The following is an 18,978-nucleotide window of genomic DNA, read 5'->3' on the forward strand; positions in this document are numbered from 1 at the left end:
GGTTCACACCCCAGCTCTATAACCACTTACAGAAAAGGTTTAGAATGAAACGGAATAATCACAGTGCAGCTGAACATGAGGGTGCTCTCTTCTCAGAAGAGCAGAGTCTGTTACTGCAGCACAGTGAGGCGTTATACTGAATTTGTGCTCTCAAGTGGCATTTTTTTACTGAAGAGAAGAGCACCGTTGTCCATGATGCTAACTTTCACCCTAACCGCTTATTGTTGTATAATAATGTGTTTTGTTGTTGCTATAATTGGTCTGATTTGCTTATATTTAATAAGGCATTTGGTGTGATTTTGTGACTAAATTTCTAGTCATTTTTAAAATTTATTTAACATGAATTATGGATCAAATATGTACCATAACTTTAACACAGGCCACATATTAACATATTACATTTATTACTATAAACTGTATCTAATAAACAAATGTTAACATATATATTGTTAACATTTATTTACAATATATATATTATATATTTATATTTATTATTAATTCATTCATTCATTATCTGTAACCCTTATCCAGTTCAGGTTCGCGGTGGGTCCAGAGCCTACCTGGAATCATTGGGCGCAAGGCAGGAACACACCCTGGAGGGGGCGCCAGTCCTTCACAGGGCGATACACACTCACACACTCACACCTAAAGACACTTTTAAGTCGCCAATCCACATACCAACGTGTGTTTTTGGACTGTGGGAGGAAACTGGAGCACCCGGAGGAAACCCATGCAGACACAGAGAGAACACACCACACTCCTCACAGACAGTCACCCGGAGGAAACCCACGCAGACACAGAGAGAACACACCACACTCCTCACAGACAATCACCCGGAGGAAACCCACGCAGACACAGAGAGAACACACCACACTCCTCACAGACAGTCACCCGGAGGAAACCCATGCAGACACAGAGAGAACACACCACACTCCTCACAGACAGTCACCCGGAGGAAACCCACACAGACACAGAGAGAACACACCACACTACTCACAGACAGTCACCCGGAGGAAACCCACGCAGACACAGAGAGAACACACCACACTCCTCACAGACAGTCACCCGGAGGAAACCCACGCAGACACAGAGAGAACACACCACACTACTCACAGACAGTCACCTGGAGGAAACCCACGCAGACACAGAGAGAACACACCACACTCCTCACAGACAATCACCCGGAGGAAACCCACGCAGACACAGAGAGAACACACCACACTCCTCACAGACAGTCACCTGGAGGAAACCCACACAGACACAGAGAGAACACACCACACTACTCACAGACAGTCACCTGGAGGAAACCCACGCAGACACAGAGAGAACACACCACACTACTCACAGACAGTCACCTGGAGGAAACCCACACAGACACAGAGAGAACACACCACACTCCTCACAGACAGTCACCCGGAGGAAACCCACGCAGACACAGAGAGAACACACCACACTACTCACAGACAGTCACCTGGAGGAAACCCACGCAGACACAGAGAGAACACACCACACTCCTCACAGACAGTCACCCGGAGGAAACCCACACGGACACAGGGAGAACACACCACACTCCTCACAGACAGTCACCCGGAGCGGGACTCGAACCCACAACCTCCAGTTCCCTGGAGCAGTGTGACTGCGACATCTACCTGCTGCACCACCGTGCCAATCTTTTATTATTATATTATATAAATTGTTAATTATATTACATATTTACATACAAATTAATTAATAATAATACATATATGGAAAGTATACTTTATTAATTTAATAATATTAATAAATAAAAAAAAAGAATTCTGTTACCTGGAGATGATCATATTAATTTAGAATATAAACAAATTATTATTTTAATCAACAGTAATTAAATCTAAATGCTATTCATGAAACTGCTCACTGTTTATGGTTGTTTTTAAAAAAAGTTTAATCCATGAGATTGAATTATTCTCATGTGAAATTTGTTCAGATATTTAATGCATATTTAATGCAGATATTTAAAACAATAATGAATCTATGGAACATGATAGACATTTGCATATTTATAATTTGTTTTATTGTTCCTCACTGGCTCTGGAGTAGCTTAGAAATGATTGTCTATGAGAAAGATACTAATGAATTCATGTGCTGAAGGTATTTTATCTTTTTAAAAAATGCATATGGGTTTACAATATCTCAAAACCAACTGGAAAAAAAGCACCATAAACCACTGGTGTTTGTAAAAGGTGAGTTAGGCAAAAGAAGGGCACAGGTGTGTTCAGACTAATATAACTTTAATCATGGAAATGAGAGGACAAAATCTAGACAGGCATGGGTCAGGATAACAGGTGAGTAATAGAAATACACAAATCCAAGGAGGGCAAGGCAAAACAGTAAACTAAGTCAGGCTAGAATAAATCTGTAAAGTAACACTAAGAAAGCTCAGCAAAGGCTAAGCTAATACTTCAAAGAGGAAAAGGGTGAACTCATCATTTAAATACCCTCCAGACTGGTGTCTCCTATCAGTACTCCAGGGAAGAACAGTGCAGTGGTGATCTCTCATTGGTGTGGGAGCTGTCCATTAGCACCATGTGATCTCCCGATGTCTTCTGGGAGTTGGAGTTCCTGTGACTTTGTTGAGCAGAGTCTCTGGATGACATGACATTAGCTGATTTTCATGTTTGTATCCTGTGCTGTTTAAATCTAAAGTAAATTGACTCATTTTTTTTCTCCCCCTCGACAGGTATTAAAAATGAAAGAGTAATAAAGGGCAGCGATGTCACTCTGCAGTGTGGAGAGCTCAGAGTCGCCCCAGTGACCTGGAGCAGAGAAAGAGATGGAAGAAGAGAAAATATTCTCACAAAGAACAGTACCAATTTTGTAACCCCACATGAGAAAGATCCCCATAAAATCTACAACACTTATGACAACATGTCTCTGAAGATCCTACACGTCTCATTCCTCCACAGTGGGTTATACTACTGTAACAACACTGCAGTGGTGTGTCTCACTGTCGTCTCAGGTAACTAACTACACCCAATACCGATGTAAAGATGAGCCATTTTCTCCAGTGATTCTAATTCATGTTGTGAATCATCCCTTATACTGACACCTAGTGGTCTGAATGTGTCTCAGCTTGTACCCAGATCACTGTGGATAAGCAAGGAATATGAAGTGTTGTCTGTAGTGTCCTCAGTACACTACAGCCCAGTAACACAGCCCCAGCTCAGCTGTAGCCCAGGCTTTGAGATATGACAGTATCTGGTCAATATCTGAGTGTGTCCATTGGTGTTGCACCTGCAGGTTCAGATCAGGAGGGAGGTCAGGATAAATGTGGCTCTACATCAGGGGGAAAACAAACAACATGTGAGTACAAACTGAACTTCTCTCTCTATGTAAATCACTGCATTTACAGAGTTTTCGCTCCAACATTATGACTACATAAGCGTCATTTCATTGACACTGACATGACTCTGAGAGAAACATCTATTCAGACTTGTTCCAACAAGAGTCACTGATAATGACACTTTCTTGTGAGAATGTGACTAAAGCAGCTACAATGGATTAAGGTTTTACTGAATTTCATTTATTTCTAAATGTCATAGACTGTAAAATCTGGCTTAAACACTCCCAGAAAAAAGGGGTTTATTATTGTTCATTAAAGTTACAAACAGTATTAATGTATCTTTAAAGGTACAGCAGTGGTGTTAAAGTCCAGCTGTGTTTCTTAAAGGTTCATTACGTTCTCTTCTTCAGAAGGAGAGGGGGATCTCTGTACTCTTTCATTACAGAACTGTGTCAAATAAAATAACAGAATAAAAGTCCTGGAGAGTGAATTAGTCGTATTAAACCAAAGCAACTTTAAAAATATACAGTAATTGTAGTATATGGTACCTTTATATGGTACATATCAGTATATGGTTTCTCTGAGAGTGTGCATTAATTTGAACTGTTTTACAGATGTGTACATGAGGGTATATGACATGAGTAGTGGATGCTAACGTTTACATTTCTCTAAAGCCTTCACAAACAGGCGGTGTTAAAGTCTACTGTAAAGTCTATTCAGTGTATTTTTATTTAAAAATAAAGCACCATTTCCTGTTGCAGATCACTGGGTGTCTCTCGTACTTGTGGGAGTTGTGGTTACCCTGATAGCGCTGGTTTCACTTTTATACAGAAGGTGGCTTTCCAAGAAAAAGGGTGAGGGTCGTTTTTTTTTCTTTAGCTGTGTGTAATTTTACAGCCACTTCTCCTTGAATACAGAGCCACCAGATACATTTAGGTGAGCACAAGATACTAATACTGTTAGCTGGTACTGACGTGATAGTAGCTATTTTGCTCATTAATTAGTATATGGTGTGCACATAATAAGATGGAATACACTAGATGGTTACCTGATAAAGATAAAAACTGAGCTTCAGAGGCTCAGAGTTGCTGAAAGTGCTGTGATCTAACTCTGCTGTTTTCCACTTGTTAACAGAGCCCCGTGAAAACACAGACCACGTTTATGCCTCCATTGATGATGTAAAACCAGGTAAAAACTCACAGAAGTTCAGCACTGTCCAGTTCATTTGCAGGTTACAGAAATGTGGAATTTGGTCTGTATGGTTTCCTGTTTTCTCGTTTCTAATCATGCACTAGACAAACAGAGAACAATACATTTCTGGTTTCTGTTTCTAATCCCACAATCAAAGAATGAGCCATTTCCTCACCGTCTGGGAGACTTCGTCTTGGTTTCTCTGTGAATCGCTCAGAGGTCAGCGTACATTCCATTGCATTGTTAAAAATCGAGAAATGGGGCGGTCTCAGTTTTTTCTTTTATAGAATTAGAAACGGAAAACTAAATAACAAAAGGAACATGGACCAAAAAACGTTCAAATTACATCATGCGACTTGTAAAAACACAAAACATAGAAATTGTTTAGAAGTGTTTTATTTTCCTTCACAATTAATCAGCATTATATAAGTGTAACAGCCACAGTGTTAACTTAACACTAACAGTGTTGATTAAACCCTGACAAGTGCAGCATCTCAGGGGCCTAACTGTAATCCTCACCTCAGGTCAAGTGTGGTGTATTCCCCCTGTGTCTGCATTGGTATCCTCTGGGTTGATCAGGATGAGACAGTCACAGAAGATGAATGCAGTAATGAATTAATGAATAAACCAGTTTTAAAACTCATGACATGAATAAAAGTGCTCTCATTTTCAAACTTAGATTTCTTTTTTACATTTCATGCTTTTTAGTTTTCAAAATATCTGTCTTTAATTATATCTTACTGTCGGTCTTCAAATGAATGTACACGCTTAAGCAGAGCATTGACTGCAAGCACATTTTCTTTTCACAGGTACACCACAAGAGAGGAAAGAAAGCATATACTCTCTTGCAGGCAATCCACATGCAGTAGCTGCAGGTAGGACACAGTTGCAGGGGGGATGCTGGTGTGTTTATTTTCAGATAAAACGGAAGAGTGTTGGACCTAGTGCTATTTGTGTGTAACATGAATATATCTGTGGTCATAGGTGTTCAGCCTGATGTCACATATTCATTAGTTCAGCATCCAAACAACGAACCTCAGAACAAAGGTAACATTCCCCTAAAGTCTGCTTGATAATGCTCATGTGTGGGAGTCTCCTGTTGGTTGTTTACACTGTTTTACATTCATGTATTTATGAATCACACTGTGTTTACAGTTCTTCAAAATGAATCTACATATTCATTAGCCTGGAATCCAGACAGTCCAAGCAATGGTAAGAGTTCCCAAAACATCTGTTTACAAAGTTCATATGTGGGGACCCAGTTTATCTCAGTTATGGTGGGAACATCCTAGAAAACTATAGATGATCTGTAGTAGCCACAGCCAGGATGAGGTATTTCTGGTGAAGCTGAGGTTTCTGCCTGGTGTGTCCATGGTCTGGAAGCTTGGTTCAGCTCAACCTGTTGGATAATGAAGGAGACTGCTTGGGCAAGGCTGAGTCTAGTGTCCCTAGCTCTAATTCAAGTCTCTAGAAAACAAACTTCAGAATGGAAATTATACCAATCTGGGGTTCATCAAGGATCTGTTTATTATCAGAATCTGCTTTAGGTCTCTAACAATCAGGGGCTTGTCAGGATCTGTGCAGTATTGGGCAGTAAGATTAAGCATAGTCCCACTACACAGGGAAAATAAGTTTTACTTTACCTAGGTGAGGTCCCAGGGTCATGTGACCTGTGGTTTGTTCAGGACTCCTGGGACGTAATCCAGTTTGTTTCTGACAGTAGTGTGTTCTCTCACTCAGGTGCCGGGGTGGAGAGGATTTACAGTCTGGTTCGGAAACCACGCTGAATAACAGAACCCCAGAAGATCTGTAACTGCTGAAAACACAGTGAACACAACCAGACAAGGAACAGAACCGGCCTGACTTAGATTAGTCCTGAATGAGACATTGTTCTTGGTCCAGTTTCCATATAAATCTGGTCATCTTTCCAACACTCATCCAAAAAGTATTTTTGTGATTGTAAAAGAGGGAGTTCTAGATTTTAAAGTGGAATCTTTTATAAGACTCCAAAAGATGTGAAAATCAACATTATATCAATGATATTTATTTTACCAAAGCTGATGCATCTAATGGATGTTCCCACAGTTGCCTATTCCACTTTGGTTTTTTTTTTGTTATGTTTAGTTTATTTTTGTTGTTGTTGTTTCTGATGCTATTTTTTTCTGTGCTGAATAGTTTAAACACTGATCATATTAATAGCTGGACATTTCCTAAAATGTACATTCTAGATTACTATGACTCACATCATGCTTGTACACAATAGATTAATTACTGGTGATTCCATTTGGTTTATAGGTTTATAGATTTTGACACTGCCATCAGATCCTCACAGAAGTGTCCCAGCATCTGGGCTAAAGCCTTCTCAGAGGAGTGAAACAAACTCTCCATTAACTCCCGACTCGTCAGAAGAAATGTCGGTTTGCTTAGTGTTCACAAACTTTTGGCCATGAATCGAGATTGTGACATCGGCCTGGTTCCATTAACATCCATTCAATCTTAGTTTTGTTTGTTTTTTTGTTTTTCTTCTGTAAAGGTACTGTTTGGAGATGTTAGGTTTTGTTAGGATACTCACAATATTCACAAATATATTAATATTTTATTTGTATAAGGAAATATAGATATTATACACATGTACAAAGGAATAAAGCTTTATATTAAAACCTTTAGCAGTGTCGTGTGGAGATAAACACTGTCTCCCTCTAGAGGCCTCTGTCTTTCCCAGGAACATGGTTCTAGAGGCAGTGAATTATATGTAAGTCAGTTAATTTATTTTTATGTATAAACAATATTTATTAATGTGATTATTTATTATTTTATATTTTCTTTATTAAGAACAACACAAATGAGATGAAGAATCAAACTGCACTGTAATACCATAATGAACCACTTTATTTTGCATAGAGTAGGGCCCCCACAGGGAGCCATGTTTAAAACAGAATCTCTAGCACCCCCTGGCCACTAGGTGTCAGTATAATTTGATAAATAACAGAAGAAAGACTCATGGGAGAAAATAGCTGCCGGCTCCTATGAGTGTGTAAAGCTAGTAGATCTGTGGCCCGATTGACATTGGGCTGACCCAATCATGTTGTTAAACACCAACCCCTTGGTCCTGCATTAGAAATGAATTTGGCAAATAAAAAGTCAGCGCAAGGGTTTGTTTCCTAATCACAGGACCTTAAAACATGCTGGTCCTCGGCCCATTGGTTATTTTATTTACTGACACAAGGCTGGCCCTGTGATAATGCAAAGGAGGTGCAGAGAAACCTGTGGCTGACTGGTGGTGGTGGTGGTGACTGGTTCTGTCAGTGGCTTTCACTGTGAACAGGAATACGTAATAGCACCTGTGGTAAACTGGACTGCTTTAAGAACACTCAGGCTACGTAATGACGACGCTTAAGGAATAAAATACTTTTGGCTAATGTTCTATGACCAAGTTAGCTTGTATTGAAAACGCAGGTGACATAAGCTAATAACGACCCACTATTTATAAGACATTGTGTACACTGACTGGATGAGAAAGTAAGCCTAGGTTAGTACTTTTATGTCTTCCATCCTAGTCTTAAATGTAAGAACATTTTTTAAAACCACAATTTACCAACAATAACAGTAAGTCAGTGGGCAGCTTTCTAATTTTATTATTATACTATTATTGTTTGTGGGTTGAGCAGCAGGCTAGGTCAAGGCTAAGCTACTTTTTAGCCCTGGAAACATGTGTTTGTCCCTAAACAACTACATAAAAAATGCCAATGTACAGAAATGAAAGAAAATCACACTTTTAAAATGTTTGTTGTCTATGTTATGCCACTGCAGCTGTGTGCTTCTTTCCAATAGAATCCAATAACTCTAGGCGTATTTGTAAAGAAATCATTCACCAACACAGTTTTAAAGAGTTTCACAGTTGGTTACACATTCAAGAGCCCGAAAAGGTGTGTGTTATTGAATGTGGTCCAAAATGCTGGGGCGTTTTTTTTTTCTGTCCCAGTCCGCCCATGCCCTCACTGTGTATTTTAGTGATTTCCTGCTGTGACACACATCAACTAAGGCTTGTTAATGAACGCTTTGTGGCAAAGAGTTGCCTTAAGGCAACGATTCGTTTTTTTTTTACTTTTGATAATTTCAGTTTTACTACATTTATTTCATTTACATTTATTCATTTGGCAGACACTTTTATCCAAAACGACTTACAAAAGAAGATCTAACATTCAAACTACAGCACAATTTATACAAATTACCTTACATTAAGTGCAATATTCCAGGAAGTAATAAGTGCATTAAAGAAAGACATTCAGTGCAGGAGATACTCTCGGAAGAGCTGGGTTTTCAATGATTTCTTGAATGCGGAGAGGGTTCCTGTTGCTCTGATGGTGCTTGGAGGCTCGTTCCACCAGCGTGGTACCAGAGATGAGAATAGCCTCGACTGACCTGTACGGGGGGTTGGTCGTGTTAGTTGGCGCTCCTTTGAGGAACGGAGAGGACGGGGGCTAACGTATGGTTTTAAGAGTCTATTGAGGGAGATGGGAGCAGAACCAGTGAATACTCTGAAGGCCATCATTAGTGATTTAAATTTGATGCGAGCAGCTAAGGGTAGCCAATGCAGCTCAACTAATAGGGGCATGACATGTGCTCTTTTTGGTTGGTTGAAGACCAGGCGTGCTGCAGCATTCTGGATCATCTGTAGCGGTCTCACAGCACAGGCCGGAAGACCTGTCAGGAGGCCGTACTAGGAGAGAGTTTATTTCTGATCATGTGCCTCCCTCCTGCACTCTGTAGTTCTTCTGTAACACACACACACACACACACACACACACCACATCCTCTCAAAGTGCCTATTGAAGTTAATATGTACATACAAATATATACACACTTAATGAAACCAAGTTAAACCCAGTTTTGAGTTTAAACATCTATTCGTAATCTAGTTATTTTGTGTCATACACACATATATACAAAAGATCCAATTGTGTATCATCCTATATTATATAATACCACATAATATTAATAACTACAACAGACCAGTTCCAGTTTAGATAAGTCTTAAACTAAATACTAATAGAACAGGTGTCTTATGGCCCTGCAGTTGGCCCGCTAAATAACGGGAGATAATTAAAACACACGCTGGACATTTGGGACACTGCTATTTTCACCGTGTTTACATCTAAAGTTGAGTTTTATCAATAATTTTTTTAACAAACTTCCCTCTTTTTTGCGAATACAATAAATATGTACCAGTACACACACTTTCACTACACACATACACACATAAACATAATCATATACGGTATGATCACCAGAGGTAATAATAGACCCATCCCCATTTTTCAAATATGATCACAAACCAAACCAAACTATCATCTGTCCATTTGCTGACAGTTTTTGAAGTAGCTTTAGGAGGCTCAGCTGTAGACCATTCCAGGACCAAAATGTCCAAAAAGAACTATATATTAGGCTCATCATATTGTTATAAAATAGCTTTTATAGATGCTGTCGAGCCTGAGTTTCATCTGAAAATCATGAAGAAGAATCATTATAAAACTTGCGTAGAGCCTTGAAATGAATTAGCTGATGACCTACATTTTTTGATGAAATGAACACATTATTCATACAGACTACATCCCAATTCACACTGATACCCAAGTGTGAGAGTTCTTTCTCTCATAGCTTGAGCATGTGTGTGTGAGAGAGAGAGAGAGAGAGAGACACAGGGTGAGTGTGTGAAAGTGTCCACAGCGGTGTGTGTGCATAACAGGGTGTGTGTAATGTAATGTCATGTGTGTGTGTGGGTGATTAAGTGATGGGAGGAGAGTGCTAAACTGCTGATAGCTGTGAGGTAATGGGTGAATATGTGAAACTGTCTCCAGGTGTTTATTTTGTGAGTGACTGGGTGAGTGTATGAAATGATCCACAGGTGTGAGTGTGTGATGCCCTGTGATGTACTGGTGTCCTGTCCAGTGGGTGCTCTTGCCACAACCCTGAGGATTAAGTGCTTGCAGATATTGAATGAATGAATGTAGTCATGCACCATGATACAGAAATAGCTGGACCCAGTTGTGGAGGTCTGATAAAGCACTGCAGTGTCCTTTCAAACCCAGTCAGTTAACTTTGAATGAACATGGAGCTGAAGAGTCGTCCATTTCTAACCACTGCCTACTGTATTCACTCAAGCACACACGTCCAGACCCTACATACTTCTGAATCACTTCCTAACCACACATGACCTCACACTTCTACAGCCACCCACATCTTCTGTCCACTCAGTTAAAAATGCCCCTTAATGTCTGAGTTCAGAGAGCCTATGTCTGGCTCCTCATTGGCCCTGTCATCTGTAAACGTCAGTGATGCCACAGCCATCCGCAAACCAGAAGTCTGGTTGATCATGCCTGAAAAACAACCAGCGAAATTCCCCGTAAATATAGTACAATACTGATTACACATAACACTTCTCTTTTCCATATATGGATATATACTGTGACAGATGTGTGGAAAAGAGAAGTGTGATGTGTAATCAGCAGTGTACCATATACTATATACACCATATATATATATATTGATAGAGAGAGAAGTGGGATGTCTTGCTACACCTGCATATTTATGAGTATGTCATGACAGGATCTGAAAAAAATCATCACTTCAGGAAGAGTGAGCATTAGGAGAGGTCTGTTTTTTCATCCTTCCAGCCTTTTCTTTAGTCGGTGTGTTTGACCTGATACTACCTCCATCATGTTTCAGAGGTCTCTGAGGACCCTGGAGTACCTTGGGTTCCTGTATATTTTTCTGTGTGAAAGGATACACATAATCAATAGTGGTGAGTATGACACATTCTTACATTACTTCATCTTGATGTTTACATTAATTTCCAAAGTGTACAGCTCCGTTTAACTCAGTTGTTCACATTTCAGTTTGTTATCGAGTGCCCTTAAGAGTGTACACTTGATATATTATATCAAACGGCACCTTGCTGCTCCCACTAGCAGTGGGCTACCTGCACTGTCCCCTCCCTTTATTTATTGCTTATTGTTCATTTTATTGTAAATTGTCTTGTGTGTTTATTGTATTGTCTCAAAAATTGTTTATCTTAAACTGTCTTGCGCCATTGCACGTGTACTTTATGTTGTATTGAGTAGTTTGTAGTTCTGTGTAGCACCTCGAACCTGGAGGAAAGTTGCTTCATTTCACTGTGTACTGAACACCACTGTATATGGTTGAAATTACAGTAAAATCACTTGAATTTGATTAAGACCTGAAGTGTTCAATATTAAAATGGTTTATTGTGATAAACTGACAGAGGTGAAATTCACTAAATGCATTTACTTAGTGTGTGAAATATCCACTTGTAATCAGGGGGTCCCTTGGTTTCTAATGTATGGGCTGAATGCTTAAATGGGACGTCTACGATGGTGGGGAAATGCTGTTTTCTGGTTTATGTTCAGAAGTTCTGTGTTTTTAATTAGGAACAGTGTGTTTGAGTGGAAAAAACAGCTGTTATTTGCATGTGGCTGAAGTATCATTTGTCTTTTAGCTTTTATTCACTGCTTAAATTACCACAAAATCTAATTTGTAACTGGAGTTGTTTAGTTTTGTAGCACTTTAGGTCTGTGATTACTCTCATACAATTAGTTATCTCCTGAATTTAGAGTCAGTTCCATCTACAACAAAAATAATTGAATATCATACATTATATGGTGGCGCAGCAGGTTAATGTTGCAGTCACACAGCTCCAGGGACCTGGAGGTTGTGGGTTCGATTCCCGCTCCGGGTGACTCTCTGTGAGGAGTTGGTGTGTTCTCCCCGTGTCCGGGTGGGTTTCCTCCGGGTGACTGTGAGGAGTGTGTTGTGTTCCCTCTGTTTCTGCACGGGTTTCCTCCGGGTGGGTTTCCTCCGGGTGATTGTCTGTGAGGAGTGTGGTGTGTTCTCCCTGTGTCTGCGTGGGTTTCTCCGGGTGCTCTGGTTTCCTCCCACAGTCCAAAAACACGCATAGGTAGGTGGATTGGCGACTCAAAAGTGTGTGTGAGTGAATGTGTGTGTTTTGCCCTGTGAACGACTGGCGCCCCCTCCAGGGTGTATTCCCGCCTTGCGCCCAATGATTCCAGGTAGGCTCTGGACCCACCATGACCCTGAATTAGATAAGCGCTTACAGATAATGAATGAATGAATGAACATTATATGGAGCCAAAATAGAGCAATATCCTCATCTCAGCTTACAGTGAGAAACATTTTTGCTGTTTCCTCCAGCAGAGGAAATCAATATTACGAGCAAGATGACTGACCAATTTGCTACAGTGCTACCCTGTGACAGACCATGGAGCATTGGAGAGTAAAATGACCAAACCATGTGGTAGAATGCAATCACTTCCTAACAGCAATGTTCAGAAGTGAAAAGATTTCCCAGAGACGTAGAGACTGTTACTACAGCGACGAAGGAACCAACTACCTATTAATCTCAATATTCTGACATCGTATTTTAAATTTGGATAGAATTATTTCATGATTATGACTTAGCATGTCATAACTGTCAAACTTTCTCATAACTGTGGCTGATTATACCACAGTTCTGACCCTGCAGTGTGACTGACATTCCAGGAGTGGCATTATTGAACAAGACTCTTCTGGTTTTACTCTTTAACGGAACGAGATCAAGATCCAGACTTTGTTGAAAAGGGCAATGGAACTATTTTACCTTGTGAAATATTGAAAAAAGAAAAAAAATGTTTCTTTTCTAACTTAATAAATGACTTACATTAAAAAATTTGAAACTGTGTTATAATAGCAATTATACACTTGAAGTTTGTGCTATAACGTGATATATTGGTGTATATAGGTGTGACGGATATTTTTTTACTCTGCCTGTATTCTGAATTATATTAATCTGCAAAATACACATAACCTAGCAATGACAGCAATGCTTATTGGGTTGCCTGGACTTATTCAACCAATCAAATGAAATTTATTTGTATAGCGCTTTTTACAACTGATGTTGTCACAAAGCAGCTTTACATTTTCATTTACATTTATGCATTTGACAGACACTTTTATCCAAAGCATCTTGCAAAAGAGGATCTAACATTCAAACTACAGCACAATTTATACAAATGACCTTACATTGAGTGCAATATTCCATGAAGTAATAAGTGCATTAAAGAAAGACTTTCAGTGCAGGAGATACTCTCGGAAGAGTTGGGTCTTCAATGATTTCTTGAATGTGGAGAGGGTATCTGTTGCTCTGATGGTGCTTGGAAGCTCGTTACAACGGCGTGGTACCAGAGATGAGAATAGCCTCGACTGACCTGTACGGAGGGTTGGTCGTGTTAGTTGGCGCTCCTTTGAGGAACGGAGAGGGCGGGCGCTAACCTATGGTTTTAAGAGTCTATTGAGGAAGATGGGAGCAGAGCCAGTGAATACTCTGAAGGCCATCATTAGTGATTTGAATTTGATGCGAGCAGCTAAGGGTAGCCAATGCAGCTCAACTAATAGGGCTGTGACATGTGGCTGGTTGAAAACCGGGCATGCTGCAGCATTCAAGACAGGAGATTACTAACATCTGAACAAGGAGCTGTGTTGTATGTTGATTTAGGTATGGCCTAATCTTCCTTATGTTGAATAGGGAGAAGCGGCACGATCGAGCTACAGCGGTAACGTGATCTGCGAAGGTCAGCTGGTCATCAACTATGACACCTAGGTTTCTTACAACCTTGGTGGGAGCCACTGATAGGGACTCTAGCTTGATGCTGGTGTTGTGGAGAATAGCTTGCTTGGCTGGGAGGACCAGCAGTTCAGAATGGGAACTGGTTCAGTTTCTGTTCGCATACGTTGTTTTTGAACAAAGCAAAGAGTTATGGGGCTGTGGACACATTATCTTCTTTCTGATTTGTAAACAAAAGAAAATAGCATGGAAAAAATAATGTTTTGCAATGGTGTGTTGATGCACTTCCACTTTGTTATTTGGTTGTACTCTGCAGCTTCATCTTGCTATTTTAGACAACATCTTTTTAGCACATCATATATTGATAAATGCTGAAGCTTTTGGCAAGTGCTAAAGATGCCCTACACTTATGAATCGTACAGCAGCAAGAAAGGGGCTTCTAATAAAATGGCCATTAAAATACAAAACTGTAGCTGTATGTTTTGTATTTTTTCTAACAGAGACTCTACACGTGAGTCAGAGAGAGGGCTACATCGCAATTCTTAACTGTGGAACACTGACTAAAGGCAAAGTGACCTGGAGCAGAGACATCGATGGACAGAGAGTGGACATTCTGACCAATCATAATGGAGAGATGACCAAACACATCTCTGATCCAGACAGACGTTACAGCTCTGGAGGAAATCTAGTGCTGAGTATATCCAGAGTCTCACAGTCAGACGCTGGTAGATACTACTGCAGTGGAACTACAGTGGAGCTCACTGTGAAACCAAAATACAGTAAGTGAGAATGTCTTTTTGTGACAAACATCCTTACACCCCCATGGGAATGCTTCACTCGGTGGACACTGTGTTTTACTCCAAAACATTAATGCTTACTCCGAAGCGTTAATGCTTCAGCATAACAAAGAGATTTTGGACAATTTCATGTTCCCAACTTTGTGGAAACAGTTTGGGGACAGCCTCCTCCTGATCCAACATGACGCTGCCCCAGTTCATAAAGCAAGACCCATAAAGACATGGATGAGCGTGTTTGTTGTGGAAGAACTTGATGATCCTGCACATTAAGAGTTTCTTTTACTGGAACTAAGGGGCTGAGCCCAACTCCTGAAATGCAACCCCACACCATAATCCCCCCTCCACCAAACATTACACTTAGCACAATGCAATCAGACAAGTCCGGTTCTCCTGGCAACCGCCAAACCTAGACTCGTCCATTGGACCGCTAGACAGAGAAGTGTGATTCATTACTCCAAAGAACACATCTCCACTGCTCTAGAGTCCAGTGTTGGTGTGCGCTATACCAAAGCATCTGCCACTTTGTTATAATACCACAGAAATTTGACTGGGGAATATTTAGTAGCGAGGAAATTTCATGCCTGAACTTGCACAGGTGGCATCCTATCATGGTACCACTCTGGAATTCACTGAACTCCTGAGAGTGACTCATTGTTTCACAAATGTTTGTAGGAGCAGTCTGAATGGCTTGGTTTTATACACCAGTGGCAATGGAGGTGATTGAACACCTAAATTCAATGATTTATATGATATAGTGTACAGGATGGTTGCCAGATCATTCCTATGGCATCTGGGGTGGTGGCTAAGGCATTGCAAGGCTAAGGCATATTTGTTCATGCCCTGGCAGGAAAGGTACACACACCAATATACACACCTGAGTTGTAAAATTTCGCGATTAAATGGAAAAGCAGTAATGTTGATAATTTATCTGATTTACAATTCCTCACAATCCACATGGATATATTATAAAAGGAAAGTGTCTGTTTTTTGTGCATTTTCAGATAAATGATTATGATTTTTTTTTTATTTTCAGTGACACCAAGTGTGAAGCCAAAAGTCAACTCAGGAAAATCAGGTAAGAATTTCACTGTCTTTTCCATGCTGTCATTTTTAAACACTATTTAAAACTTTTTACTGATCACATTCCTGTACTCCCAAATTCTGACCCCAAATTAACATAAGCATTCGTGATACATCATTTTCTGATGCTAAAAGTACCTAGAGTATATAACAATATCTCACTGCCATTGACTCTCAGGTTTAGGCTGTAGGCCACAAAGCATTTCTGTACACACTGCGATCCCGAGACATACTCTCTGGTGATTACAAGAAGAAAAATTAATCTAGAGTACACAGTCATATGCAAAAGTTTGGCCCTCTCTTTGTTGTGATTTTCTGAATGAAAATACATCTTGTATAATGTAGAAAATAGAAGCTGTCTTTTATCATGTCTTAGTCATCAATATTTTTTCTAGATTAATATTCAACAGTGTTTTTGTGCACAGCAAAACCTGCATATACACTGTACGCTGAAAGTCTTACATTGGTAATGCAGAGTGAGTTCTGTGAAGTGATTTTGTGCTTTTGGTTTTCAGTCGTTCTGAAAGTGGTGTTCGGAATAGTAACAGGAAGCTGGTTGATATCTGTGATACTGTCCCTGTTCCTCTGTCGACTATTCTCCAGGATGAAAGGTAAAAAAGCACTGCATTCAATAAAAAACACTGCATTCACCCACAAACTCTGAAATAAGTCCACACTGTCAATTTTCTGTGGGCTGCAAACAAGTCAGAAAACAAGGGATAAAATGAGCCTTGTGGTATGTTGACAAAAAAGATTGCCTAAGTTTCGATAAGTCCCAGAACTACGTTCCCTTTTGGATAATTAGGAACTAGGGAATTAGGATAGTTAATTATTTTTAATTATATTATTTAAGGTTTGTGTCTCCATTTCCAGCACAAAGAGATTTGCAGAGACCTTACGCCAACGTCTGTGAGGCTACAAAAACAACTTGAAAATCCACCATGATGAGAAAGTGCAGGAACAATGGAACAATGCTTCATTTTTGTTTGATATTTTTTTTGTATTTATTGTAATACATTGTTTATTGATATTTTTACAAATGCCATTTCCATAAAAGTGTGGACGCTGAGCAAATTGTAAATAAAAACAAAATGCAATGATGCACAAATTTATTTGCATCCTGTATTTAATTGTACATTAAACAGGTACAATCCTATTAATGTGGATACTGAGAAATGTTATTCTGTATTAAAAAACAGTAGTTAAAATGTACAACATACACAAACACACACACACACACACACACACACACACACACACACACACACACACACACAAACAAACACAGATAAATTAAAGCTCACTAATACAAACAGGGAATCATTAATTCACACACAGATAGAAGATAACAGATGAGACTTTCATATGCAAAACCACACGCATGCGTACACAAACACACACACCCACATCAGTATCACGTCATAATAAAAAAACTCATCCTGCCTCACACTCTTCTTCAGCTCACACACATTCATTTCCTGTAATGCTTCACTGCACTTGTAGGAGCACATGGCCCTCCTCAAAGCTGGAGATATTCTAATAAACAAGGTTTGAAACAATCAGGAGATCTGACTGTGTAACCTCTGAAAAAAAAACAGGTCCCATAGGGTTTTCAACATTAAAAATAAAAGAAATCTCTTTCTCAATGTTCAATATGGAATGAATATTACAACCAAAAACTGGGACTTCAAGTGAAAGGTTAAAATTCAACATATGAGACATCCTTCAAAAAGAGCGCATATCCCAAGAGTAAAACTTCAGGCATCGTGAGATAAACTGCACCTTCATGTGGAACGCTGAAATACAACGCCATACAAGTTCAAAGAGTCTGTTGGTCACTTTGTAAATTGATGATTTCTTTTAATCAAGGTTATGTCATCTTCCAAACTCTCTTTTATTCATAAATCCCTTATGTGACACCACCTAGATTGTTTGAATATGTTGTTTTGTGTTTACTGGCGATGCTCGGTCATAAAATTCCCTACAGAATTTTTTTTTATCAAATTACTAAATGTATTTAACTTACAATTGTTCTCTTTTTATAAGATTAATGACTCAGTCAGTAATCTAAAACATTAGATTTTCATTCTGAAGCCACTTGAAATGAGAAGTCATCTCTGCTTAGTTAATTATACATTGTATTAAACCCCCCTTTATTTCATATATTATTCTTCATTTGTGTTAAAACTGTTTTGTTTATATCCCTGTTTTATTTCAATATTTCTCTTTTAAGAGAATTAATTAATCAGGACGCTATCTGACTGAAATTGCATTGTCCTGATTCCTGGGCGGGCTTTTAAGCTCCACCCTGAACCCCTCAGGGCTCCTCCACTGGGACGGTGCTAAATGACAATCGAAAAACGTCGCACGTAGAATGAATCTTTAGTAAGTAAGAGTCCAGTAAGTTTTGTAGCAGAGTCAGGGATACTTAATTAATTCATTGTGTTAAGCCCCATGGTTGGGATCCATTAAGTAATATGTGTCTTTACGTGTCCAGTTTTGGCTTGGACAATTAGGCTATCATGCTTGGTGACAATACACATAATATAGCAGAATTAGCCAGAATTAATTATTATTAATTATTATTTTGCTCATTGACTCGCTGTAGGTTCTTGGCTCCGAAATTGAATCTGACCCAAAAGAAACAATTCAGTACAAGAAATGTGCACACACAAATAACCAAGCATTGGTTTTATCACACAATAGTTTATTAATTGTAATATCAAAAAATGAATATTGATTATACATTCATATAATGTAATTGATTACAACGATTCAGGAGGGAGGTGAGAGATTAATATATTTCTCTATTTAATTACTCTAAATTCTAAAAATCTAAAATTCTTAAATCTCCTGAGCTATGAAAGAAATGAACCATGTGACCTTATATATCCCTACAGCAGCGTGGAGCCTCCAAATGGGCCTCCTCCATCTGCACTTCCTCCTCTTTT

General features: G+C 39.4%; 1 long non-coding RNA gene across 1 annotated transcript; it reads left to right on the forward strand.

Moving 5' to 3' along the window:
* The first annotated feature begins 2,928 nt into the window (after nt 1–2,928).
* Nucleotides 2,929–6,565, forward strand: LOC136693671 (uncharacterized). Its single transcript, XR_010802082.1, has 8 exons — nt 2,929–2,998; nt 3,280–3,342; nt 4,084–4,176; nt 4,457–4,510; nt 5,323–5,388; nt 5,498–5,560; nt 5,669–5,725; nt 6,254–6,565. It is a non-coding gene; the product is annotated as an uncharacterized lncRNA (long non-coding RNA).
* Nucleotides 6,566–18,978: the final 12,413 nt, after the last annotated feature.

This window comes from Hoplias malabaricus, chromosome 4 (genome assembly GCF_029633855.1).
Source record: "Hoplias malabaricus isolate fHopMal1 chromosome 4, fHopMal1.hap1, whole genome shotgun sequence".
Lineage (NCBI taxonomy): Eukaryota > Metazoa > Chordata > Actinopteri > Characiformes > Erythrinidae > Hoplias > Hoplias malabaricus.